Source organism: Bufo bufo, chromosome 5 (genome assembly GCF_905171765.1).
Source record: "Bufo bufo chromosome 5, aBufBuf1.1, whole genome shotgun sequence".
In the NCBI taxonomy this organism is placed as follows: Eukaryota; Metazoa; Chordata; class Amphibia; order Anura; family Bufonidae; genus Bufo; species Bufo bufo.
Window position 1 is genome coordinate 206,126,015 of NC_053393.1, and position 26,868 is coordinate 206,152,882.

Sequence of the window (26,868 nt, forward strand, 5' to 3'; positions counted from 1 at the left end):
TCCGCACAAAACACGAGTGTGAAAGTTGCCTTACTTGTATTTATTTTTCAATAAACATTTATTTATTTAAATATATTGAGTGGTTTTCATTCTGTGGGGTTATTGGCGTGTTTGGTAGGCTGTTTAGAATGGAAAGGAGTCAGAGCAAGAAGAAAAAACTTTTATTGTAGTGCTTATCTAACTTTAGTATAATCGATTACTACCTCTTTTACACTAAACTAAATGCTTACCCTGAACAATCACTCAGTGATGGCTTCTCACTAGGTAGTCCATTTTATCTGGTTGCCTTAATATTATTTACTTAGGCTAAATATTAATGATGTGCACTACACACCATGGAGAGGAGCAGTGTCGTAGAACAATGCATCACAACTTGTATTATCCCAGTAAAGAATAAATTATGTAGACACACTGCTGTGATTCAACTGTGTAAGACAGACTTCCAAAGGAATCAAAGGTTACTTCAAAGGGGAGATATAATCAGAAGCATCCTTTAATCTGACACAGCATGTACAAGTTATGAAGCAGTAGTAATGCTATTTAACTGCAAAATCCTATTTACTGCTCTCTTGTCTTGGCATCTTTCCTGTTTCCCATTTTAGATTATGCATATTCACAATTAGTCATTTATGAGGGGGGGGGGGGGTTATGGAGAAGAACAATGACAGGGGAACTTGGAAGGCAATTTGAGCTCTTAGGGGCATTACTTCACTATTTAATATTCAATATGACCCTTTATTTAGTATAATTTAGAATGACAGGGAAGCAGTGATGAAGAGATGGGAGGTAGAAGGAAGGAAATGAGAGAGAGTAGAAATGTTGCAGACACGATGGGAAGATGTTATACATACTGTGCACATGTGGGACCCTCTCAGTTTGTAGTGTAGTCTGTATACAGCTTTGTTCACACTCCTGATGTTTATGTGCATGTAATGCAGTGTATCTTTAAATTGGCAATCATAGTCGGATGTATGTTGACCACTTTATGAACTTGTTGGTTCTCCGGAGGAAGTGGAAGCCCATCCAACATGATGCTTGGGAGATCTTGACTACTGTATGAGCTTGTTGGTTCTCCTGAGGGAGTGGAAGCCCATCCAGCATGACGTTGGGGAGGTCTGGCCCCAGGCACCACAATTGATGGTTTGGAGGCTTTAATTTGTCCATGCATATATTGGGATGCAGGAGCACAGAGAACATGCAACAGAGACTATTTTAAGGAGACATTTCCTGACAAAGAGGTTTTTCTTGTGGGCACAGACTGTTGAGCCGTGTATTTGTCCAAGTAGCTCATAAACCAGATATACAGTTAAAAGAGAGCTGCTGTAAAGAACCATGGAGTCACTGCCAGTAATTCTGCTGTGACTCCGCATCTGAGAAGGGAGAAACTGAACAAAGAAGAATGTGTGGCCTGATACCCACCAGAGACCACCACCATTGTTACAGGCTACCAAAGCAGTGTTTTGCTGTTGGTGCAAATTTAAGTATTTGTGCCTCTCTGTGAGAAGATTTCAGTAGGTTTTTAGTAAGTTTGTTATTACTGAAATAAAACTGTTTCTGCAAGCATGAGGTACCCGCCAGGGGTACTCAACCCAACGTTACATATACAGAAAGATTACATTGGGAATCTGTGATCTCAGACCACTACTGATTTTCAGAAATAAAGGGCTGTATAGAGCACTTAAACCTCTTTGGAGAATAAGAAATGTTGACTATATTGATTTTCTATTGCTTATCCACAAACAGGAAAGACAATCATTCAAAGACATATATTCAGAGGGAAATTCATTATTTGAATGGGTAAGACTTTTTTTTCTCTATTAATAGGTAATGTATTGAAGATCTTGGTGTTTGCATAGTATAAAATGATGCATTCATAGAGCGGTTTGCAGGAGGCTGTATAGCCTATAGTCACTGAGGCTCTGTAATATAGAGCAGTGGGCCATGAGTGACGCACTCTCCCAGATAACAGCTCTGTAAAATGGCATCTGATGGAGCATCTCACAATTCAAATGTCTATGAATTTGTTGAACAGAATTGATAATGATGTCACTTGGCAGACCAATCAGCTGTCAGCATATAGGCTAATATGCTAAATTATTTTATTAAAAGGGATGCATCCCCTAAAAAATCCACAATCCATTTTAGGAGGATCACAGTATGAGCTATATAAAGACAATAACCTCATGCTGTGTGTTGGATGCGGTATAAATATTTATTTCTAAAGCAAATAAAGTTTATTAATAAAACATGGAAAGTGAAAAAACATAAATTCATATACTTTAGAACATAAAAGAGCTGACAAAACTAATGTTCCTAACCTCTGGCTAATTAAAGAACAACAACTCAGCAGTGATATGCAGTTTTAGCACGTCACCACTGAGGCCAGTGATTGGCTGCAGCAGTTACAGAAGCAAGCTACTTCTGGTCCACTGGAGACAGAAGCGGTTGGAATTAGGGGCGTGGTGCAGGAACAGTGGGCCTGCACACAAGTGAGTTGTTTTTTTATTTGAAGGAGTTGTGCAGTACAAATACACTGCCTGTCCAAAAAAAAAGTCGCCACCTGGATTTAACTAAGCAAATAGTTATGAGCCTCCTATTGGATAATTACTGCATGGGGGATTATCTTTCAGCTGGCAATAGGTTATTTAACCCCAACTGGTGCAATGAGTTGCTTCTCATTTCAAAAGCAACCATGTCGAAAGACACATCTCGTAGTCGTGGAAAAGATGTTAGTCTGTTTGAGAAGGGTCAAATCATTGGCATGCATCAAGCAGAGAAAACATCTAAGGAGATTGCAGAAACTACTAAAATTGGGTTAATAACTGTCCAATGCATTATTAAAAACTGGAAGGATAGTGTGGACCCATCGTATTCGAGGAAGAAAAGTGGCGGGAAAAAAATCCTGAATGACCGTAATCGGCGAAGAAAAACAACAGTAGAACTCAGGGCTATGTTTAATAGTGAATGTAAGAGCATTTCTACACGCACAATGCGAAGGCAACTCAAGGAATTGGGACTGAACAGCTGCGTAGCAGTAAGAAAACCAATAATCAGTGAGGAAAACCTGAATAAAAAGGCTTAACTTTGCTAGGGAGCATAAAGATTGGACTCTGGAGCAATGGAAGAAGGTCATGTAGTCTGATGAGTCCAGATTTACCCTGTTCCAGAGTGATTGGCGCATCAGGGTAAGAAGAGAGGCAGATGAAGTGATGGGGCAGTGCTATGATCTGGGGTTGCTGCAGTTGGTCAGGTCTAGGTTCAGCAACAGTATGTGCTCCAAGAATGAGGTCAGCTGACTACCTGAACATACTGAATGACCAGGTTATTCCATCAATGGATTTTTTCTTCCCTGATGCCAGGATTCATCAGGCTCAAATTGTGAAAGAGTGGTTCAGGGAGCATGATACATCATTTTCACACATGGATTGGCCACCACAGAGTCCAGACCTTAACCCTATTAAGAATCTTTGGGATGTGCTGGATACGGCTTTGCGCAGCAGTCAGACTCTACCATCATCAATGCAAGATCTTGGTGAAAAATTAATGCAACACTGGATGGAAATAAATCTTGTGACATTGCAGAAGCTTATCAAAACAATGCCACAGCAAATGCATGCCGTAATCAAAGTTAAAGGCTTTTTTTTTAAGGCGACTTTTTTTTTGGACAGGCAGTGTATATTGATGACCTCTTTACACAGTTGATCCCCCTCTGATCTGATATTGATGGCCTATCCTGAGGTTAGGTCATAAATATCTTTGCACTGCACAACCCCTTTAATTGGTCACAGTTTACAACTATTGGGGTTATTGGATGTTAGGTCAGACAACCCTTTTGAAGAGGTTGTTTCACTTCAGTAAATGGCAGTTATCATGTATACAAAGTTAATACAAGAAACTTACTAATGTATTGTGATTGTCCAAATTGCCTCTATTGCTCGCTCATTTTTTCATCACATTATACACTGCTTGTTCCCAGGGGTTAAGAACACCTTGCAATCCAACAGCGATGGCCTTGTGTCACGGCTATGTCATGGTATTGTTGTTGTCCGCTGTGACATGTGTGCTGTGCACGATGGTTGCCAGGGGCAACGTGTTGTTGTTGCAGCATGTTTTTACCTTCCTCCTTTCTCCTGGTTCTTTCCCTGTCTGGTACTGGTGGGGTTAATTACGTGGCTGGGTGTGGTCACTAGAGGTTTATATTGCCTGTGGCTTTCAGGATGGAGTCAGTTGTACTCCAGCCTTTGTTGGTACTGGAGCTTTCCTGGGTGTTCATCTGCCCAGTCCTTGAGGGCCACCTAGTGGGACATCGCTGTCTCTCCGATGTCTTCCTGTTTTCTCTTTTCCTTCACTATCCATTTTGTGGTATAATGTTGTTTATGTATGTGTGGGTGTTGTGATGTTTTGTTTGGTGTTCCATGTCTGGTCTTTCTATGGTGTATGCTCAGTCCTGCATGAAAGCTAGACATCTCCCTGTGTATCTGTGCCTTCGGTGAGAGGGCCCCAGGGTTCCCCAGAGGGGGAACTACAAATCAGTGAGCAACTCTGTCTGGTGCCTTCATGCATCCTGTCCATATAGGGGTCCAGGCAGTTACTGGTGTGCTGGTTCCTATGTTTGGTGTTTGTACTGTGTCCTGTTTGGTGTGTGGGCTCCAGTACATATGCACGTGTTCCAGTCGTGTGGCTGTGGCAGGTAAGTGTGTTGTTCTGGTTCTTACCTGCCGATCCAATAGCTGTTCACGGTCTTCTCTTTTCCCTGCATCTAGGGTGGGTGAGACTCCTGTTCTTCCGTATTTTGGAGGTACAATTTGTCTCTTGCCATTTCATTATCTGCAGGAATGTTCAAGGATTCCAGGGTCTGAGGTTCCTGGGTATGAGTCGTCCTACCTTCTGGGCTAGCTGATACGATGTGAGGAGTCAAGGCCAAGATTAGAGTGTAGGGTGGCTGTATGGGGTGACCTGCTCCCTTTTCCTGTGTCCAGGCCTAGTTGTCATCCTCCCCCCCCCCCCCCCCACTCCCCACCGTGACACCGCCCTTGTACAATATAGGAAAAGGTGAAAGGCTCTCCGGTAGTCAGGACCATGCATAGGCACGCATGTGCAACAGCCACCTCTTATCTGTGCTGCAGTAGTGGCTGTAACCCCTGGAAACGAGCTGTGTAAAATGTGATGGAAAAATGAATCAAGCCAACAAAGGAGGCAATATGGACAATCTAAATACATTAGTAAGTGATTTGTATTAACTTTCTTTACATGATAAATTTGCTGAAGTGAGACAACCACTTTAAATCTAGTTAAAAGTGTTACATTTGTATCCAATAACTGTAACATTTCAAGATTTGTGGTACAATATAATAGCTTCTTTGCACAGCGAAATCACAATAGCATATACCATATACATAAAACAAGCCATGGCTGGAAATGTAGGAGCTAGTGTGATGATATATAATCTTCTATGAGCTTTCAATTACTCATTACATATTGGTTTATAGTGGTACATTCCTGTCCATACAATAATTGATTATTGAAGTTTTATCCTTTTGTTTTAAAAATGATTCTGTTATTTGGCACCAGGTTTGGCAAAATTAGAAAGTGGATTTGTTGAGCTTCATTTGGTGGTTAATTAGACTAGGATTGTACTGTTTGAAATCTCCCCTATGCTGACATAAGAGGTATTGTCTTTTGAGTGCATTGCCAATAGGTTTGGGTTGGAAAAGCTTACAGTTGCCAATTTATAGCAATGGGAAAGCGGCTATAGTGTGACCTCTGTGTTTCCTATAACCAATCACTTTCCGTAAGGGGAGGAGCCTGCGTGACTGCCTTCTACATAGCCATTACACTGGCCCTAGGCGAGAAGGTACATGGCTTGATCGGAAACCCCTGGGAATTTTTAAATGTGGCAGATGTTAAGCCTGTGAGTTAATTACCAATACGAAGATTAACACCTGTTCGGCCACCGGCCGGAAATACACTATAAGAGATTTCATTAATTGCAGAACCAAAGGGGTCATCTACTTATGTCAATGCCCAAGTCCAAGGGATTATATCAGAAAAACGTACAGAGAATTGCGATGCCGGATATGTGAACATGTTAAAGACATAGTGAAAAGGAAAGATACCCCAGTGGCAAATCATATAGTGGAGGCACATGGGGGAAAGCCAGATGCCCTTCTCGGTATTGGAGGTGATACATGAGTCCCAGAGAAGGTGGGGACTGGGATAGGCGTATTCTCCAAAAGGAATCTGAATGGATTTATCGATTCCGATCCCAGTCCCCTTCTGGAAAAAATTAGAGATTAACCTTCTTATGTTTTTTATAGACAGCCTCTTGTAGACTATTTGTTCTTCTCTGGTGTCTCTGGGACATGGAGGAATGGACGGGATCGTTCATGTCTCTCCTGTTTCAGATATTTTGATATACAGTGCCTTGCAAAAGTATTCACCCACCCTTGACTTTTTTCATATTTTGTTACATTACAGCCTTAAATTCAATTTTTTGTTAATCTGAATTTTATGTGATGGATCAGAGCACAATAGTCTAAGTTAGTGAAGTAAAATGAGAAAAATATATAAATAAAACTATTGTTTAGAAATAGAAAACAGAAAATTGGCATCTGCGTATGTATTCACCCCCTTTGTTATGAAGCCAATAAAAAGCTCTGGTGCAACCAATTGCCTTCAGTAGTCAGATAATTAGTTAAATGATGTCCACCTGTGTGCAATCTAAGTGTCACATGATCTGTCATTACATATACACACCTTTTTTGAAAGGCTGCAGAGGCTGCAACACCTAAGCAAAAGGCATAACTAACCAAACACTGCCATGAAGACAGAGGAACTCTCCAAACAAGTAAAGGACAATGTTGTTGTGAAGTACAAGTCAGGGCATTAATCCGAGAGGCAGCACAGAGACCTAAGGTAACCCTGGAGGAGCTACAGAGTTCCCCGGCAGAGACTGGTGTATCTGTAAATAGGACGACAATAAGCCGTACGCTCCATAGAGTTGGGCTTTATGGCAGAGTGGCCAGAACAAAGCCATTACTTTTAAGCTAAAAACAAAAAGGCATGTTGTGAGTTTGCGAACAGGCATGTGGGAGACTCCCAAAATGTATGGAGGAAGGAGCTCTGGTCTGATAAGACTAAAATTTTACTTTTTGGCCATCAAAGAAAACGCTATGTCTGGCGCAAACCCAACACATCCCATCACCCAAAGAACACCATCCCCACAGGGAAACATGGTGGTGGCAGCTTCATGCTGTGGGGGTGTTTTTCAGCAGCTGGGACTGGGAAACTAGCCAGAGTTGAGAGAAAGATGGATGGTGCTAAATACAGGGATATTCTTGAGCAAGACCTGTACCACTCTGTGCATGATTTGAGGCTAGGACGGAGATTCACCTTCCAACACTTGAGTGGTTTAAGAGGAAACATGTAAATGTCTTGGAATGGCCTAGTCAAAGCCCAGATCTTAATCCAATAAAAAAAACTGTGGTCAGACTTTTTTGCTATTCACAAGCGTAAACCATCCAACTTGAAGGAGCTGGAGCAGTTTTTCAAGGAGGAATGGGCAAAATTCCCAGTGGTAAGATGTGGCTAGCTCATAGAGACTTATCTAAAGTGACTTGGAGCTGTGATTGCTGCAAAAGGTGGCACTACAAAGTATTGACTTTACGGAGGTGAATAGTTATGCACATTGACTTTTTCTGTTATTTTGTCCTATTTGTAAACAACAAATAGGATAAAATAACAGAAAAAGTCAATGTGCATAACTATTCACCTCCGTAAAGTCAATACTTTGTAGTGCCACCTTTTGCAGCAATCACAGCTCCAAGTCACTTTTGATAAGTCTCTATGAGCTTGCCACACTTGTCACTATAAAAAAAAAAACATCTTCAATGTTATGTAAATTAAATGATGCAAGTCCTCAAACAAGTTAATTCCAGGTTGTGAGGCACCAAAATACTTTTGCAAGGCACTGTATATTGTGTAGGTGACAGAACTGGCCTTATACATCGACACGTGAAGTGTCAGTGAAAATTATATCTTGTATGATGTTGGAATGAGGTAGCCCTTAGTAACCAGGGGCTTCCTCTTTTACTGACTATTCACTTCTGGCTTGATCATTGTATTGATGATTACTAATGCACCTATAACAGTATATGAAGGTATTTAATTTTTATTTTTAATCATTAAGAAATAGCCCTTAAAGGGATTCTGTCACCAGGTTTCACCCCCTCCAGATAAAAATATGGTTATGTTCATGTAGCTTTCACGATTGCTAATGTGGTCTTATAAATGTAATCTGTAGGCTCATTTTGCTCAAAAAACACTATTACTAACCTGTCAATCAACAGAATAAGGTGCCCAAGGGGATGTAAATGGATCGAAGCTGCCGCCCGCACCCGCCGCCGTTCTGCTCTAACATCTCGCGCGTGCGCACAGGGCTCTGCCAGTGTGCAGGTCATCGAGAGGTTGAGCGAAGTGCCGGCGCATGCGCACTTCGCTCTATGAAGCCGAACGGAGAAGTCCACACGGGTGCATCAGGCAGAGCCCTGTGCGCACGCGCGAGATGTTAGAGCAGAAGGAGGGGGGAGGGAGTGAGAGCCGGAGGCGTCACACAGGATTATGAGACGGCGATGAGGTCGGGAAAGGCGGAGCTGGGCACGAACGGCGGCGGGTGCGGGCGGCAGCTTCGATCCATTTACATCCCCTTGGGCCCCTTATTCTGTTGATTGACAGGTTAGTAATAGCGTTTTTTGAGCAAAATGAGCCTACAGATTACATTTATAAGACCACATTAGCAATCGTGAAAGCTCCATGAACATAACCATATTTTTATCTGGAGGGGGTGAAACCTGGTGACAGAATCCCTTTAATTATCTCTCTATATTGTGACTTTTTGGGTTTTGATGTCTCTAAGTGGCACCACAATCCTTATGTGTCCCTTTATATATTTTATAAACAAACAGGAAATGATATGACCGGGTGGAACACATTTGCATTTCACATAGCGGAAATCTGGTCTAGTGATTACTTAGGTGGAGCCTGGCGTGCGTTACATTCACTGGAAATGCAGGGCAGCGGACACGCACATGCTCTACGTATAGGGCGAAGATAATACATGGGGTTGCGCCTCTGTACAAGACTTCCAGCGCTTTACAGACTGGAAGTCCGGTGTGGTGAGAGCGTAAGTGGAGCCTGGTGTGCGCTCCATTCACCGGGCGGCCGGCGCGTACATGCCCTATATATACAGTACAGACCAAAAGTTTGGACACACCTTCTCATTCAGAGAGTTTTCTTTATTTTCATGACTATGAAAATTGTAGATTCACACTGAAGGCATCAAAACTATGAATTAACACATATGAAATTATATACATAACAAACAAGTGTGAAACAACTGAAAACATGTCATATTCTAGGTTCTTCAAAGTAGCCACCTTTTGCTTTGATTACTGCTTTGCACACTCTTGGCATTCTCTTGATGAGCTTCAAGATTTAGTCCCCTGAAATGGTTTTCACTTCACAGGTGTGCCCTGTCAGGTTTAATAAGTGGGATTTCTTGCCTTATAAATGGGGTTGGGACCATCAGTTGCGTTGAGGAGAAGTCAGGTGGATACACAGCTGATAGTCCTACTGAATAAACTGTTAGAATTGGTATTATGGCAAGAAAAAAGCAGCTAAGTAAAGAAAAAACGAGTGGCCATCATTACTTTAAGAAATGAAGGTCAGTCAGTCAGCCGAAAAATTGGGAAAACTTTGAAAGTAAGGGCTATTTGACCATGAAGGAGAGTGATGGGGTGCTGCACCAGATGACCTGGCCTCCACAGTCACCGGACCTGAACCCAATCGAGATGGTTTGGGGTGAGCTGGATCGCAAAGTGAAGGCAAAAGGGCCAACAAGTGCTAAGCATCTCTGGGAACTCCTTCAAGACTGTTGGAAGACCATTTCAGCGGACTACCTCTTGAAGCTCATCAAGAGAATGCCAAGAGTGTGCAAAGCAGTAATCAAAGCAAAAGGTGGCTACTTTGAAGAACCTAGAATATGACATATTTTCAGTTGTTTCACACTTGTTTGTTATGTATATAACTCCACATGTGTTAATTCATAGTTTTGATGCCTTCATAGTCATGAAAATAAAGAAAACTCTTTGAATGAGAAGGTGTGTCAAAACTTTTGGTCTGTACTGTATATGGAGAATAAAATACATGGGGTTGCGCATCTATATTAACATCAGCTCATGCACCAGCCGGGTCGCTACCTACATACCATCTGCGGGAAACGTGAGAGGTATTTTGTTGTTATACTCGATCTAGGAATACCTGGTTTGCTATAAATGGTAGAGTGGATACAGTTATGCACAGTATCTAAGAACCACATATGTATAGTATGGCTTAGTGGTAGTAGTGCATCCATATCCCTGTCTAGCAATACCTGGATGATTTAGAACGTAATATCCATGTGTATATAACTTGAGGGCCACTTTTGAGTGGTATGGCTCTTTGAATATATTGCATTAATATTCATTTTCAGTCATGGTCATACTTTATGAGTTATATGTATTCATATCTAACTATCTGCAAACAATCATGGAGTTTTGAGAGATTTAAAATTAATCATGTGGGCCTGAGATGTGGAATAGTTTTGAGAATTACCTCTGTTACTTAATTGGTGCATTAATAATCATGCTGATTTATAATTGAGGGGACAACAATCAGTCCTTAGTCTCTTGATCATGTTTTAATCATTGTCTTTGATTGATGTATCATATGCTTTATATTTATTTAACTTCAGATTTTTTTATTTCTGAGTTACTATTACCCTGTATTACTCCCCTGATGAATCAATATTTTGGGAAACGCATTGGGAATGTTTTAGGGTGATAAAAGGTTGAGATAGAGTATGCAGGAGACCACAGTCCACCCACCATCAGGGTGTTCCTGTGGGTTGAGGCAGTAGCTAGGGTCCTCATAGGGATCTTTTTTTTCCCCAGGTGCTTCCCAATTTTTCATCTCCCCTTTTGTAATTTTTGAACTTTGATTGACATATCATATGGTTTTTGTATCTTATTGTTATTTTGAGGGACCATTAAGAATTTATAAAAGTAGTAATAAAGGTTAAGTTTTAATTCTTGCTTCTGTGATTCTGTTTGATATTGCAGGAATTGACATACATTAAAATATATTCTTTTGTAGATTTGTGGCTTTTTTCGTTATAGTGGATTACAGCAGGCACGCCAAACATTTTGTATTTAAAATTCCATGCAGACCTAGATTGGTTTATTGCAATCAGATTGTGTTTAATCTTTGAAATAAATCTATTGCATGAATATTCTTGCCAAAGAGCCCTGTTTTTATCAGACGTTAATAGCGGAGACCTATGTGACTGCAACGAATAAAAGCTAGATTTTCTGGATTACTCTGGAGATGTACAATGTCCTCATGATGAGGCTATTCAAATTAGTTTGAATATTTATTTTATATGCTTGAATACATCATCCAGATAAAATTGTAGGCTCGAGATAAGTTAAAAAGCCAAATCTATGCAGAATACCTCCATTGCACAACCACTCCAAGCTAGTCCCAATGACAGTGCTCTTATCCCTAAGCTCTTAAAAGTCAGCACTGTCATGGGGGACATTAAGCGGCTGAATTCACGACCCATGTTGATAAACTGTCTAACAAAAAAGGGGTCAACTCTTAGCTAAGTCTGAGCCACTGAATCCAGAAAAATAATTTTATATATCTTCACATTGATTAGGGCACTAGAGGGTTTTGAGGACAGAGTTGCAGAGCATACTGCAGAGGTAATGCAACAAACTGAAACTTTGCACAAGGTAAAAGAAAGTCTAGTCACAACTTTACCCTCAGAACACAAATCACTGTTTTTCCAGCCACAATGGTACACATGAACATGCTTTTGTACTGCAACTCAACCCTAATCATCGGGATGCTTCAGATACCAGGTACAGGACACACATCAATTTCATATTTATGATCTATCTCAAGAAGAGACAATCAACTTATATTCCTAGAAACCCCTTCAAACATGTCAGATCAACATTGCTTACTGGTAATCCCCATAAAACTTTTCTAGTAAATTTATACATTCCATGAAATGGCCCACTTTTAAACTGAGTATTCATCAAAATAGGGTTGACGACATATCATGATGCCATAAGTGTCCAAAATTATAAACAAAGTGGGTAATTTATCAAAACTGACATTTTCTTCTCCAGTCTTGACTTCCTCTGCACAGCTGGAGGATGTGCGTAATTTATGCCACACTGAGCCAAACGCCTCATCATAGATTGGCGCATCCTCTAGCAGGCCATGCACCAGACGGAAATCTATGGCAATCTCCTATCTGTCTTAGATTCCGTTCATCACTCACTCCAGAACGTTGGCGTAAATGAAGATAAATATACCAGACCTGCTGGCCACACCCCTTCCCAACCTGGCCACTCCACTTTATTGGAAAATGGTGTAGAAACACCACATACAACAAAGTTTTGTCTCAGAAGCATTTAAAAAGTCACAAACACATGGTTTGAGACTTTTTTTACGCCAGAAAACTGGGGTGGGGTGAATGATAAATTTCCCCCCATAATCTAGAAAACAATCTTCCTGTCTTCATTGTACAAGGCCCCGTAGGTTTTAGATTATGTTCTTCAGCAATCTCAGAAAGCATAAATTACCTTGATAAGTATCTGTCTCAATTTAAAGGGGTTGTTGAGTTTATAAAACCCATTTTCATACCCCCTGTTAGGGAATTCTGAAGGAGCTGAACAGAGGGAGCTCTTTTGTTCATGACCCTCTTCTTTTGGCCAGAGTAGAGAGTGGTTAAAATCTCTCACTCTGAAGGACCTCTCTTGTCCTGCATTATACAGACAAACTCTTTGATTTGAATGGAGAATGTGCAGTACTTTATTTTCCCTATGATGGCACTGCAGTGAAATTGAACACTTTCTTCCAGGTTCCCTATACAATTGCAGATAATTGCGGGTTGGCACTATCTACTTATTTTCAAGTGACTATTCTAAAAGGTAGGAATTATCCAAAGCAGAGAACATCTTTAAGAGGCCACCAATAATACAACAATAAAACATTGTACACTTGTATTAGTCTCTTTAATATACAAAGGGAAATGCAATATACTGTATATTGTCTAAGCCAGAAATCAACCCAGAATCCCATGTTGACTAGTTAGCCAGAAAATTATGTAATGTTTTCCATGTCATTTTCAAGTTAGGAGAATTTTAATTCGACAGATGTTGTAGACTTCAAACTCATCTTCACCACGATTGCTGCTGAGTAGCCGAGTGGGGCATGTTCAATTTTCTGGATTTAAGTTACTTTTAAATAAAAAGTAGAGAACCAGGTTGATGATCTAAAACACAGCTAGGAAAATCAACGCAGCAAGTGTGACATTTGGAAAAGCATTTGTTGGAAATGCTAGACATGCTTAAAATGAAATGTCTGCCACCAGAAGACAAGTAAGTGACTAGCTTTCCACTCCAGCCAAGTTCATTTATAGTAAATGACTAAAGTGAATACAGTCAAAGGCTTTTCAACAATTGATTTGACATTTATCTGGCTATTTAGTGTTTAGAGTTTATTGCTTGGAATAGCGTGTTCCCAAAGTCTATCAGCCAAGGGGTGCCTCTGTTGACTGTCTTTGGTTTAGTATTTCATTGTGCTGATTGACTAGCTATAGGACATTTTTATTCTACAGAAATGAACATATGCTGTAAGTGGCTTTTCACTCAGCATTTTTTTGTCTAAAAATTTAGGCTGTGTGAACAGCCCCTAAAAGCCAGAGAAAATTCATTGTAACATGTCGGCAATGAGATACGGTATGTTTTTTTTCCCTTAAACAGTTTGTCTACTTTGCACATTATTTTTTTGTTAGAAGAATTAGTAATATTGTGGAGTATACTGAGAGCAGGTGTTAATTTTCCCTGCAGTGCCACCACAGGGAAAACTAAGCATTGCACATGTCCATTGAAATGTATGCAGTATCTAAGTAATTTGTCGACTCATTGAATCCCCCAGAGAAAGATCAAATTTGTTAATTGAGTGACTATATCTTAAAGGCATTGTCCTTCAAGGTCCTTCCTCAGGATAGGCTACTAATAGCTGATCGGCTGGTTTCCGACCTTGTTCCATCAGCTGTTCGGCAGTATGTCCAGCACCAGAAGCAGACAGCTCCTTCTACTTTGTAGTGGACTGAGCTGTCATAGCAGTGCTGTTCTCATTAATTTCAGTGAGAGCAGCATTGATGTGACAAGCTCAATACACTACGAAGTAGATGCAGCTCTCTGCTTCCGACGCTGGAGCTACTGCCACAGAGCTGATCGGTAGACATATGGGAAGTTGAATACCCACCAATCAGATAGTGATGGCCTATCCTGAGGATACGCCATCACTTAAAAAAGGTGGACAACCCCTTTAGGCTAAGTTTACAAGGCAAAATTAGTGGCAGGAAAATCAGTGGCAGATTACTAACTGAAAACAGGCCATTTTTGGTGGCAGATTTCTAGTTTGGTGGAGGTTTTAAAGCAGTTTTTATAAGGGTATTTGGTGAAGGATTATGTGCTTCCCCATTGACTTCTAAGATGTTTTTTAAATGATAAACCGAAAAAGCCTCTTCCATTTTTCATGGTGTGCACAAGTGTCACGGATGGTGTACAGGAAACAAGACAATGCAATATATTTAATGACTCACTGGATCCACGCAAGCTGAACCGGTCACTTGAAACTGAGAAAAAGTCTTACGGAGATCAGCTACCTCCAATGAAAGACCCTGGAAGCGCTCAGCCAAAAAGGAAACCGGATCCATGCTTGAGACGGTTTAGGCGGCTTATAATGTCACGGATGGTGTACAGGAAACAAGACAATGCAATACAATAATGACTCACTGGATCCACAACTAAGGAACAAAAGGGAGACCCCTACATGAGACCTGCCACTCTCTCTAATTGCTCAGCCTATGCGAACACCCCAAAGGTGGATGGGCGCATATCCACGTACCTCGGCTATCTAATACCTGAAGACCCTACAATAGTGAGGGGACACGACCACCGGCTCCCTACACTAGACACGGAGGGAGTCAGGGTCACCTGAAAATCCAGCAGACAGAAAATCACAAATAAAGGAACAGCACTTATCTTGCAGAGGACTGGGAAAAAGGAACAGCATGCACACACACTCCAGGAAGTTGTATAAGCCGCACACTACTGCATTATGGGGAGGAACTTAAAGGGAAGCAATCAGTCCAACTGCATGACAGCTGAGATAGACTAACGAGATGAGGAACTGAAACCAAACCAAAGAAACTCAAGAAGGAGGATCTGGAAGGCTCCTGTCAGAGCTTCTCAGCTGTCTGGTTGTGACAACAAGATGGAGTGTTTTTACATTAAAGTCAATGGGAAAACTGTTGGTGAGTTTTGAATGTGGATTTTGCAGCTGAAACTGTGTGTGCAAGCAAACAATAATGCATATTATAAAATGAAACTGAAATCTGCCAAAGGAAACCTAAACTGGTTAAAGGGATGGTCTTCTCAAATAAGTGGTCTTTTTGGGAGGTTTCATTGTATGCTCTTAATTTTTTTCTGCATGGTGCTGTAAAATACTCTTCTTTACTTCTTTTTCTCATTTTGTTGGAAAGCAATATCATTTCATCAAGAAAATTAGGTTGAATAGATGGGGATGTAATTGTGGTTTAAGATTTAATATAAACTCTAGTAAACTGTACAGCAAACTCCATATGACTTAGCTTTCCCTCTTACTTTATGATTACTTCACCAAAAGCCAGTAGTCATATACTTTATACACAGACAACTCCTCACAATAGGTCATCAATACTAGATCGACAGGTGTCTGATTCCCGGCATCCCCGCCAATCAGCTGTTTGAAGAGAAAGCAGTTCTCCTGCGAGCAGCGCCTTCTTTTTACTGTTTGTGTAATTACAGCTCTTCTGTCCCATTCACAGACGGAGTGTAACTGCTCCTTCCCATTGAATTGAATGGAATGGAGGAGGTGCAATTACACCTGCTTGCTGCTGTAATGTGGACAGCGAGTAGGTAAACAAGGAAGAGAAGGCAGCACTTGCAGTAGCTCTGCATTCTCTTCAAATAGCTGATTGTTGGGGGTGTCTGTCCTGAGGATAGGTCATTAATATGGTAAACTGGCCAGTTCCTTTAACTCATATATGTACATCAGCCTCTAAATAATGTGGTTGAATCCATTTTTCAGCATACTGAGGGCTTATGTTGTTTACACTTTGAAGTAAGGAAAATAAATTCTAAGGCTAGTGGCTTTAGATATGCAGATTGCCTTTGGTGGCTTGTGGTCCATTCATGGTCACAAAACAGAGTAAAAGTCATACTTAGGGTTCTCTTATACAGGCTCATGGGCCAATAATGAGTCCGTCTCCTCAGTATACAAGTCAATTGAATTGCCCAATGGAAAGCGAAAGGGAGACGAATGATCATTATTACGAACATTTGTCCCTCATATACTTTGCTTATCGCCAGGAGTGCATCTCCCATTTAGACAGGGTGATGTGCTGTCGATTTTAAGTGCAACATGAAAAATGCAGATCATCAGACAAACGTTGTAGGCCAATGAACAGGAATCATCATTCCTATGAATGTTCATGCCGAATTATTAGCCCAATGCTTGGCCAATGTGAAAGAAAATTTTTCTACAGGAGAAAAGTGCTGTAGTAATCAAGCTCACCAGACAGAAATTCAGAATCCACTGAGCTGGGTGCATGGACGAAACAAATTTCAGAATCAGTCACAGGGAGGACATACAATTCAATTAAAACTAAGGTCTTCAGCACTCATTTAACATCTTAAATCTTTATTCTCAAACCCTGATGATGATCTGATGAAGCAGAAACATTTTTACTCATAGCCTCATATAGAGGCTATGAGTAAGGATGTTTCTCCCTCATGTGAAATTCGTAAGCATCTCTAGTAACTACCGCTGAGGTTTTTCAGGATGTGAGAATAAAGATTTATGGTGTTTCATATGTGCTGGAGACCTTGTATTTAAAGACATTTATACCCTGAGCACTTCTGCACACACTTACCAACACTTGCATTTGTTCCTGGGTTGTATTTCGAGATCTCCCAACAGAACTGTAAACCTAAACTCCTTAATATTGTGTTTCTGTTTACAGAGCTTCTCACTATATGCTGAATTGATTCAAGTTTGGGGCTGTCATGAAATCTTCAATTTGTAACTAACTCAGCCAATAAGGAAAAAACCTTTCTTGCATAATGTTGCATTAAGTTTTAGAACTATTTATGAAACAAATGTGACAGAATAATCCAACATCACCATGCCTATTTTAGGTGAGGATGTGGGAACAAAATGGAGAAAAGTTTTCAAGCAATGTAAAAAAGTGTGGCAGGTGGCTGCACATGGTTTAAAAAAAAATAAAAGAGCCAATGATCATCTCACTGTTCCTCCGCCTCTGCCGTTCCGAAGATGCCTTGATCCCAACTGCGCTTCACTTCCTGCTAGTGTCCTAACATAGCAGGAAATGGCTGAACATGCTGCTCAGCGAATAATTGGTTTGGGTGGGTCTCTGCTGCAGTAAGGAATTTATTGAGCAGCTTGCACAGCCATTTCAGGACTATAACTGCAAAAACAGAGCGGATTGGACACTGGTCCCGTCGAAACAACAGCATCGGGGAACAGGGAGGGGAATATAATATTTTTTTTTATTACTCATGCAGTCTACTGCCACCTTTTGCTATACAGCTGGAAATCCCTTTTAAGGTAAATATGTGTCAGAAAGCTGAATATGAAAGCTTGAAACGTAATTAGTGCAATCGATGCATGTAGTAAAATCTCCAGACAGACATCCATCAACTATTGAAGTCATCAAAAAGCATACAACAGAATAATTCTCACAAGAACAGCAAGCTACTTGACAAGATTATTCAACTAGTCACAGAAAAATATACACTTCCATATTGCCTTTCTTCTCACGGTTTACTGCTGTATGAACTGAGCAAATCTTCGAAAGCAGTATAGGACTACATACTAGAAAATGAGCTATACTAACCCTCCACGAACGAAACTAAGCACCACAAGCTGCCTAAAACAAATGCAATGGAAAATTTTCAAAATTTAGTCACCAAAGGATTTCTTAGGATTTACAGATATTGAAAGCCCTACTGAGTACATGAATATGTGTACTAACCTTTTAGCATTATAATGGGGGATAAGAGCAAATCACCCACTGGTGACATTACTGGTTGCTAAGAAGCCCACATATTGTTGGCACTTTGAGTCTTCACTTTAAAGGGTCACTAACTTTTCACAAAAGTGCTGAGACCAGGGTCTCACAAATCCCTAAAATGGAAGAGAAGTGCATATATCACGCTCTTTCTCCTCGCTGTTGATATGTCATAGAGATATATCAAAAGTTGTGATTGGTGGGGGTCTGAGCACTGAGATACACACCGATCCCTAGAACAAGAAGAGAGAAACAGTTGCATATCTTCTAACTGCACTAGAAATCTATGGAACTTGTAGACAAATCAAGACAAGTTCCATAGATTTCTAGTGCAGTGGAAAGATATGCAACTGTTTCTCTCTTCTTGTTCTAGGGATCGGTGTGTATCTCAGTGCCCAGACCCCCACCAATCACAACTTTTGATATATCTCTATGACGTATAAAAAGTTTTGTGAAAAAGTTTAAAGGGTTTACACTGCAAGATGTAACAGCTGATTGTCGGAAGGAAATGTTCCTCCCCAACAGTCGGCTGCTTGCTCAGTGAAGGAGACCGCTGCTTTTACATGCAGCAATCTCATTCACAGTATGAGGATGAGGGATTGGTATTGCCATTGCTGGTCCCCACACAGAATCATTGTTTCTGGGCAGCAGATCACTGTTTAGACAGCACAATCTGCTGCTCGGAAATGATGATTGAAGTGCCTGCACAAAGAGGTTCTCCCCATGAACAAGCGTTTTGCTCGTTCATTTGTTGATCGGCGGCATCTTTAGATTGGCAGATTGGCGGGAAAGAGAGTTCACAAGATTCTATCATTTAATATATCATTACACTTCAGGATTGAATTTCAGATACATACAGATAAGTTGTTGCTTTCATGTGGCTATTGACCTTACCTTTGAGTGAGATGTATAGAAGATCTCCAGCTTGGCTACATTTGCATAATCCATTGATTTTATCTTATCTATTGCTGGTGGGTTCTACTTCCTCCATTTCACAAACTGATAGGAGCTAGAGTATTAAAAGAATAGTATAATTTAGTTATATTGAACCAAACAGTATATAAATCCATTGCTTATCACCGAGCCAACCAGTTCATTACTTCAATAATCTTCAAACCTAGATGATTCACTCATGATCTAGAAAGGCAGATGGAACAGCATATTTCATTTTCTGAAGATTTTAGATCCTTTATTCTTCCTCCTGTTTTAATTAAACCGTCTGCACTTGGAGACAATGATTTATAATGTCTCATCAAAGGTTCTCAAATATCTTTCATGTTTTAAGCAAGGGAAGAATACACTGCGTGCAGAATTATTAGGCAAATGAGTATTTTGACCACATCATCCTCTTTATGAATGTTGTCTTACTCCAAGCTGTATAGGCTCGAAAGCCTACTACCAATTAAGCATATTAGGTGATGTGCATCTCTGTAATGAGAAGGGGTGTGGTCTAATGACATCAACACCCTATATTAGGTGTGCATAATTATTAGGCAACTTCCTTTCCTTTGGCAAAATGGGTCAAAAGAAGGACTTGACAGGCTCAGAAAAGTCAAAAATAGTGAGATATCTTGCAGAGGGATGCAGCAGTCTTAAAATTGCAAAGCTTCTGAAGCGTGATCATCGAACAATCAAGCGTTTCATTCAAAATAGTCAACAGGGTCGCAAGAAGCGTGTGGAAAAACCAAGGCGCAAAATAACTGCCCATGAACTGAGAAAAGTCAAGCGTGCAGCTGCCAAGATGCCACTTGCCACCAGTTTGGCCATATTTCAGAGCTGCAACATCACTGGAGTGCCCAAAAGCACAAGGTGTGCAATACTCAGAGACATGGCCAAGGTAAGAAAGGCTGAAAGACGACCACCACTGAACAAGACACACAAGCTGAAACGTCAAGACTGGGCCAAGAAATATCTCAAGACTGATTTTTCTAAGGTTTTATGGACTGATGAAATGAGAGTGAGTCTTGATGGGCCAGATGGATGGGCCCGTGGCTGGATTGGTAAAGGGCAGAGAGCTCCAGTCCGACTCAGATGCCAGCAAGGTGGAGGTGGAGTACTGGTTTGGGCTGGTATCATCAAAGATGAGCTTGTGGGGCCTTTTCGGGTTGAGGATGGAGTCAAGCTCAACTCCCAGTCCTACTGCCAGTTTCTGGAAGACACCTTCTTCAAGCAGTGGTACAGGAAGAAGTCTGCATCCTTCCAGAAAAACATGATTTTCATGCAGGACAATGCTCCATCACACGCGTCCAAGTACTCCACAGCGTGGCTGGCAAGAAAGGGTATAAAAGAAGAAAATCTAATGACATGGCCTCCTTGTTCACCTGATCTGAACCCCATTGAGAACCTGTGGTCCATCATCAAATGTGAGATTTACAAGGAGGGAAAACAGTACACCTCTCTGAACAGTGTCTGGGAGGCTGTGGTTGCTGCTGCACGCAATGTTGATGGTGAACAGATCAAAACACTGACAGAATCCATGGATGGCAGGCTTTTGAGTGTCCTTGCAAAGAAAGGTGGCTATATTGGTCACTGATTTGTTTTTGTTTTGTTTTTGAATGTCAGAAATGTATATTTGTGAATGTTGAGATGTTATATTGGTTTCACTGGTAAAAATAAATAATTGAAATGGGTATATATTTGTTTTTTGTTGAGTTGCCTAATAATTATGCACAGTAATAGTCACCTGCACACACAGATATCCCCCTAAAATAGCTAAAACTAAAAACAAACTAAAAATTACTTCCAAAAATATTCAGCTTTGATATTAATGAGTTTTTTGGATTCATTGAGAACATGGTTGTTGTTCAATAATAAAATTAATCCTCAAAAATACAACTTGCCTAATAATTCTGCACTCCCTGTAGTTAGATAATGGAGGAGACTATAACCTGTACACAGTGTCCTCTCTTAAGTACAGTATAAGGAAACAATAATATCCTCTTCCGATTTACATCTAGCGGCAAAGCTTACATTAAAAGGGCTATGCCATGACTAATGTAAAAAATTAAAATCAGACATCATATATTACGTGACAATCTCTAACAAATCTAGAACCAGTCCTGCACCTTAAATTGATCTGGAAATTTTCCCATTTTTTGCTCTGCTAGACCTATTTGAAACTGGCAGCTCTTTTCTCAGGAGGTGTGTCCCTTCTGATGAGGCTCTCTCCCTATCACAGGTTGTGGGCATGTCCTTACTGCTACGGTTTTCTCTCTGTAACTGTCACAGCTTCGAACAGTAGATACGACTGGTGGCAGTTGATAGATGGAACTGAGCATGTGCATCCACCTCAACAATATTATTGTGGTGGACAAAGAAATGGGGAAATGAACAAACAGCAGTTGCCGCTCTAGAGATTCATTTTATTGAATAACTCTGCTGCTTTGAAAAATGTAGAATATTTTTGTGGGACAAACTCTTTAAGGTTTAGTTTGTGTGAAAAAAAAAAAACAGATAAGGTCCAGTTAAGTCTAAGTGCTCATGAACACAAGTCTTATTATGGCTCCACTTGGCAAGGATCTGCATGGGACAGCTGGGGAGTGTGTGGAGGATGGGAGTGTTAGTTGTGGCTCTGAAGGTGTTTGTAATATTGACATATAGCAGTGGAGATCTCCACTCTTGCGCTCCCAAAGGATGTGCATGAGCCGGAGGGTACACCCGTATTCTCAGGGAACACCCTTGGGTGTTGATTGGGGTGCTCTTGAAGTTGGATGATTTTCTGGGTGCAAGGCAGGGCCATTGAATGATGGAGACAATAATCAGGACCGTTGTTTGCAATAAACAAAAACACCTTTAAAAATTTGATGTTGTACAAATAGTAGCAAAGCACACAGTTCCGTAGAATGTCACAGTGCAATATTCTTTCAATAGTGGTGTATGGACAGCAACAATGATGGTGGTTATAGTACTCCCATGCTCTAAAGATGCTTTGCAGTCTCACAGCTAAACCACAGGCATGCACTAGGGTTCTAGTTATGTCCATTAGCAATTCTGGGACTGAGGAGTGCAGAACTGATCTACGGGAAGCCAATCTGTCTTAAAGTATTGGGGGATGCTTTAGCAACTTTCCCTACCACAGCAGCAAAGACTTTGTGCCATAAATAAGCTTAATACACTGCCTTGTAAGTTATAGACCTTCTCAGATCTCTAGTCTCTCTTTCTCTCTGGAGTACTTTTTAGCATGGCTGCTTTCTGTGCAGTTGTAGAGTCAGAGATTAAGGTTCTCTGAATTTGGGCCTAGTTGTGCATGATGTTGAACAGACACGTCTTCCCTTCAGGTTCCTTCAGACTAGACTCCTACAATACTAACTACTCAGAGGGCAGACATAGTCCATCTCCTGACAACCTAACACAATTTGCCAAGTAGTTAAACAGACTCTGTCATCATATTAAACCAGGCATACTGCTTAGTAGGGCTTATCATGCTGATTAAAATTATACCTTTCTTTTGCCTATATGCTAAACAGCTGCAGAGATATCTGTGTTTTTATCCATATGCAAATGAGCAAGTTGGAGCACCAGGAGGCCAGGCTGAATCCTTGGAGCACTGCTTTGTAACACCCCCTGTGCTCTGCAGACTCCTCCTTCCTTTGACTAACAGGGCTATACATCAGCAAGCTAAGGGCAGACATATCAAATACAGCATTTACTGTAGCCTTACCCCATTGAAATATTGAAATATGCTTAGATAGCTTATATACATGTAACTTCTTTATTCACAAGCTCAATATATAATTATAAAGCCACCAGTAATATGTGTTTCTGAGCATAGAATGTGGTAATGCTATAGCTTAGTGGTAAGTTATCAGCTTTGTATGTACAGATCCAAGGTTTGAATCTTGGGAGAGACTTTCTTCAGATATTTTTTTCTCTCCCTCATTTTACCCATAATAAAAGACTATATTCTTATTATATTGAGTTATTTTATTTTTTTAAAGATTAGAAAGCTAATATGTATTGCTGGTTTCTATATAATCATATATTGTGCCTGTGAATAAACCAATAATAGGTTTTAGATTTATAAGCATAAAAAACGATTCTCCATATATTAAGGCCTTTTATTATTATACTGTACATTATTTATTATAGTATATCCTTTTATTATAGGTTAAAAGGATATTCCAGTTACATTGTTATCCCCTATCCACAGGATAGGGGATAATTATTAGATCAATGGAGGTCCTACCGCTGGGACCCCCACTGATCACGAGTACAGTGCTTAGCTAGCTCCGGAATTCCCATAGAAATCAAAGGAGCAGCTACATGCATGCCTGACTGGCCACTATGCTCATTTCAGGGGGCACGGACCACCCATTCACATGATCAGTGGATAGAGGATAACTTAATGTAACCAGAATACGCATTTAAATGAAATAGAAAAAAATAACAGAAAAAAAGACATATACAAATCTCTCCTTGGAATTGACGTTAAGATCTCTACATGCAAGGCTGACCATCTAGCACTACGCTATAGCCTTTAGCCTAGTTGGTGTTTGTTCACACCGAGTAGAAAGTTTGTGCATAAAACAAAACGTCACCTTGTTGGCGGTTCTGCCTCCAGCAGTCCAAATGCAGGCTTTAGGTGGCCTGCACTTCCAACACACCAGCAATTGCCAGAGCTCCTCTGTCAGAGAGAGGTAATCACTCCCAGCTGACACTGCCGGCTGAGTTTTTTATAGGCCAGTCAAGACCCAGCCTGGAACGTGGGGAGTAGTCACCCACCCAGCAGTTTGACTAATCCCAGTAAGAGCCGTCCCGGATCAGCTATACAGCCATACAGCCATACTAAAATAGTAAAGTGTCAATCAGCATTAGCTGCAGCTGACACCTGAAAATACCGGCTCTTACTTCACCGAGGCCAGGAACCTCGGTGACACATACCTTCCGTCAACGACAGACCCTTGCGCCTTCCTACAATATATATATTTAAACTTTTTAAGCATATCTCCATGTGGCAAGGCTACAATAAGTAGTGTATATGATATGTACATGCTAGGACACGCTCTGTCCTCAGCACGCTGATGTCTAGCCCTGTCAATCAAGGGAGTGTTACAAAGCAGTGGTCCAAGGATTCAGCCCTGCCTCCTGGTGCTTCAAATTGTTCATTTGCATAAGGTTAAAAACACAGATATCTATGCAGCTGTTTAGCATACAGACAAAATAAAGGTATTGTTTTCATCAGCATGATGATGTCACGGATGGTGTACAGGAAACAAGACAATACCATATAAACAATGTCTCTCTGGATCCACAACTAAGGAACAAAGGGAGACCCCTGCAAAAGACCTGCCGCTCTCCCTCACTGCTCAGCCTATGCGAACACCCCAAAGGTGGATGTCCGCATATCCACGTTCCTCGGCTATCTATTACCTGAAGACCCTACAATACTGAAGGGACACGACCACCGGCTCCCTACACTGACACGGAGGGAGTCAGGGTCACCTGGATCCAGAAAAGACAAAATCATAAATACATAAACAGCACTTATCTTGCAGACGACTGGGAACTGGGAACTGGGAACTGCATGCGCGCACATACTCCAGGAAGTTGTATCAGCCGCACACTACTGCATTATGGGGAGGAACTTAAAGGGTAGCGATCAGTCTGACTGCATGACAGCTGAGATAGACTAACGAGATGAGAAACTAAACCAAAACAAAGAAATTCAAGGAGGAGGATCTGAGAAGCTCCTGTGAGCGCTTCTCAGCTGTCTGGCTGTGACAGTACCCCTCCCTCTAGGAGTGGACTCCGGACACTCAGGGCCCACCTTCTCAGGATGGGACCTATGGAAAGCCCTGATGAGACGAGAGGCCTTAATGTCCGTCACTGGGACCCACATCCTCTCCTCAGGACCATAACCCTCCCAATGAACGAGGTACTGGAGGGAACCGCGGACAAGACGAGAATCCACAATCCTAGAGACCTGAAATTCAAGATTTCCATCAACCATAATCGGAGGAGGAGGCAAAGGCGAGGGTACAATAGGTTGAACATAAGGTTTCAATAAGGACTTATGAAAAACATTATGGATCTTCCAAGTCTGAGGAAGATCAAGACGGTAGGCAACAGGATTGATGACAGACAGGATCTTGTAAGGCCCAATAAACCTAGGACCCAACTTCCAGGAGGGAACCTTCAATTTGATATTCTTGGTAGACAACCACACCAGATCACCAACATTCAGGTCCGGACCAGGCACACATCTCTTATCCGCCACACGCTTATATCTCTCACTCATGCTCTTTAGATTATCCTGAATCTTTTGCCAAATAGATGACAAAGACAAGGAGAATCTGTCCTCATCAGGCAAACCAGAAGAGCCCTCTCCCGAGAAAGTCCCAAACTGCGGATGGAACCCATATGCACCAAAAAATGGTGACTTATCAGAGGACTCCTGACGACGGTTATTTAAAGCAAACTCAGCAAGGGACAAAAAAGAACACCAATCCTCCTGATTCTCCGCCACAAAACAGCGCAGATATGTCTCCAGATTCTGATTGACGCGCTCTGTCTGGCCATTCGACTGCGGATGGAAAGCAGAAGAGAATGACAACCGAACCCCCAAGCGAGAACAGAAAGCCTTCCAGAATCTGGAAACAAACTGCGTGCCCCTATCAGAGACTATGTCTGAAGGAATCCCATGCAATTTGACAATGTGGTCAATAAATGCCTGCGCCAGCGTCTTAGCATTGGGCAAACCAGGAAAAGGGATAAAATGCACCATTTTGCTAAAACGGTCCACCACCACCAGAATCACAGACTTCCCCGAGGAACGAGGCAAGTCCGTTATGAAGTCCATGGACAGATGTGTCCAAGGACGGGAAGGAATGGGCAAAGGAAGGAGAGGACCTGATGGCCGTGAATGAGGGACCTTGGCACGAGCGCAAGTCTCGCAAGCTGCCACAAAACCCTCAACCGACTTACGAAGCGCAGGCCACCAGAATCTCCGAGCGATGAGATCCAGTGTGGCTCTTGTCCCCGGGTGCCCAGCAAGGACCGTGTCGTGGTGTTATTTAAAAATCTTGTGTCTCAAAGCGAGAGGCACAAACAACCTCCCAGGAGGACAAAGATCAGGAGCTTCTGACTGGGCTGCCTGCACCTCTGCCTCCAATTCAGGAAAAAGAGCAGAGACCACCACACCTTCAGCCAAAATGGGACCCGGGTCTTCAAAATTCCCACCTCCCGGAAAACAACGTGACAGGGCATCTGCCTTCACATTCTTAACCCCAGGGCGGAACGTAACAACAAAATTAAACCTTGAAAAGAACAAAGACCATCTGGCCTGTCTCGGGTTCAGACGCTTGGCTGACTCCAAGTAGGCCAGATTTTTATGGTCAGTAAACACGGTAATAGGGTGTCTGGCTCCCTCTAGCCAATGGCGCCATTCCTCAAAAGCCAACTTGATGGCCAACAATTCCCTATCTCCCACATCATAATTTCTCTCTGCGGAGGAGAGTTTCTTTGAGAAAAAGGCACACAGTTGCCATTTGGCAGGAGAGGAACCCTGAGACAAGACCGCACCCACCCCTACCTCAGAAGCATCAACCTCAACTATGAAGGGTAACGAAATATCAGGTTGTACTAGGATGGGAGCGGAAGCAAAACTCTCCTTGATA

The 26,868-nt window shown here is 41.5% G+C and overlaps 1 protein-coding gene across 1 annotated transcript in view; it reads right to left on the bottom strand.

The window, feature by feature from the left end:
• Positions 1–26,868, bottom strand: part of TMEM108 (transmembrane protein 108) — a 312,590-nt gene that overhangs the window by 236,598 nt on the left and 49,124 nt on the right. The window contains exon 2 of the mRNA XM_040433339.1: positions 19,148–19,262. The gene's annotated coding sequence lies outside the window, so the exon portion shown is untranslated. The remainder of the gene's footprint in view (positions 1–19,147; positions 19,263–26,868) is intronic.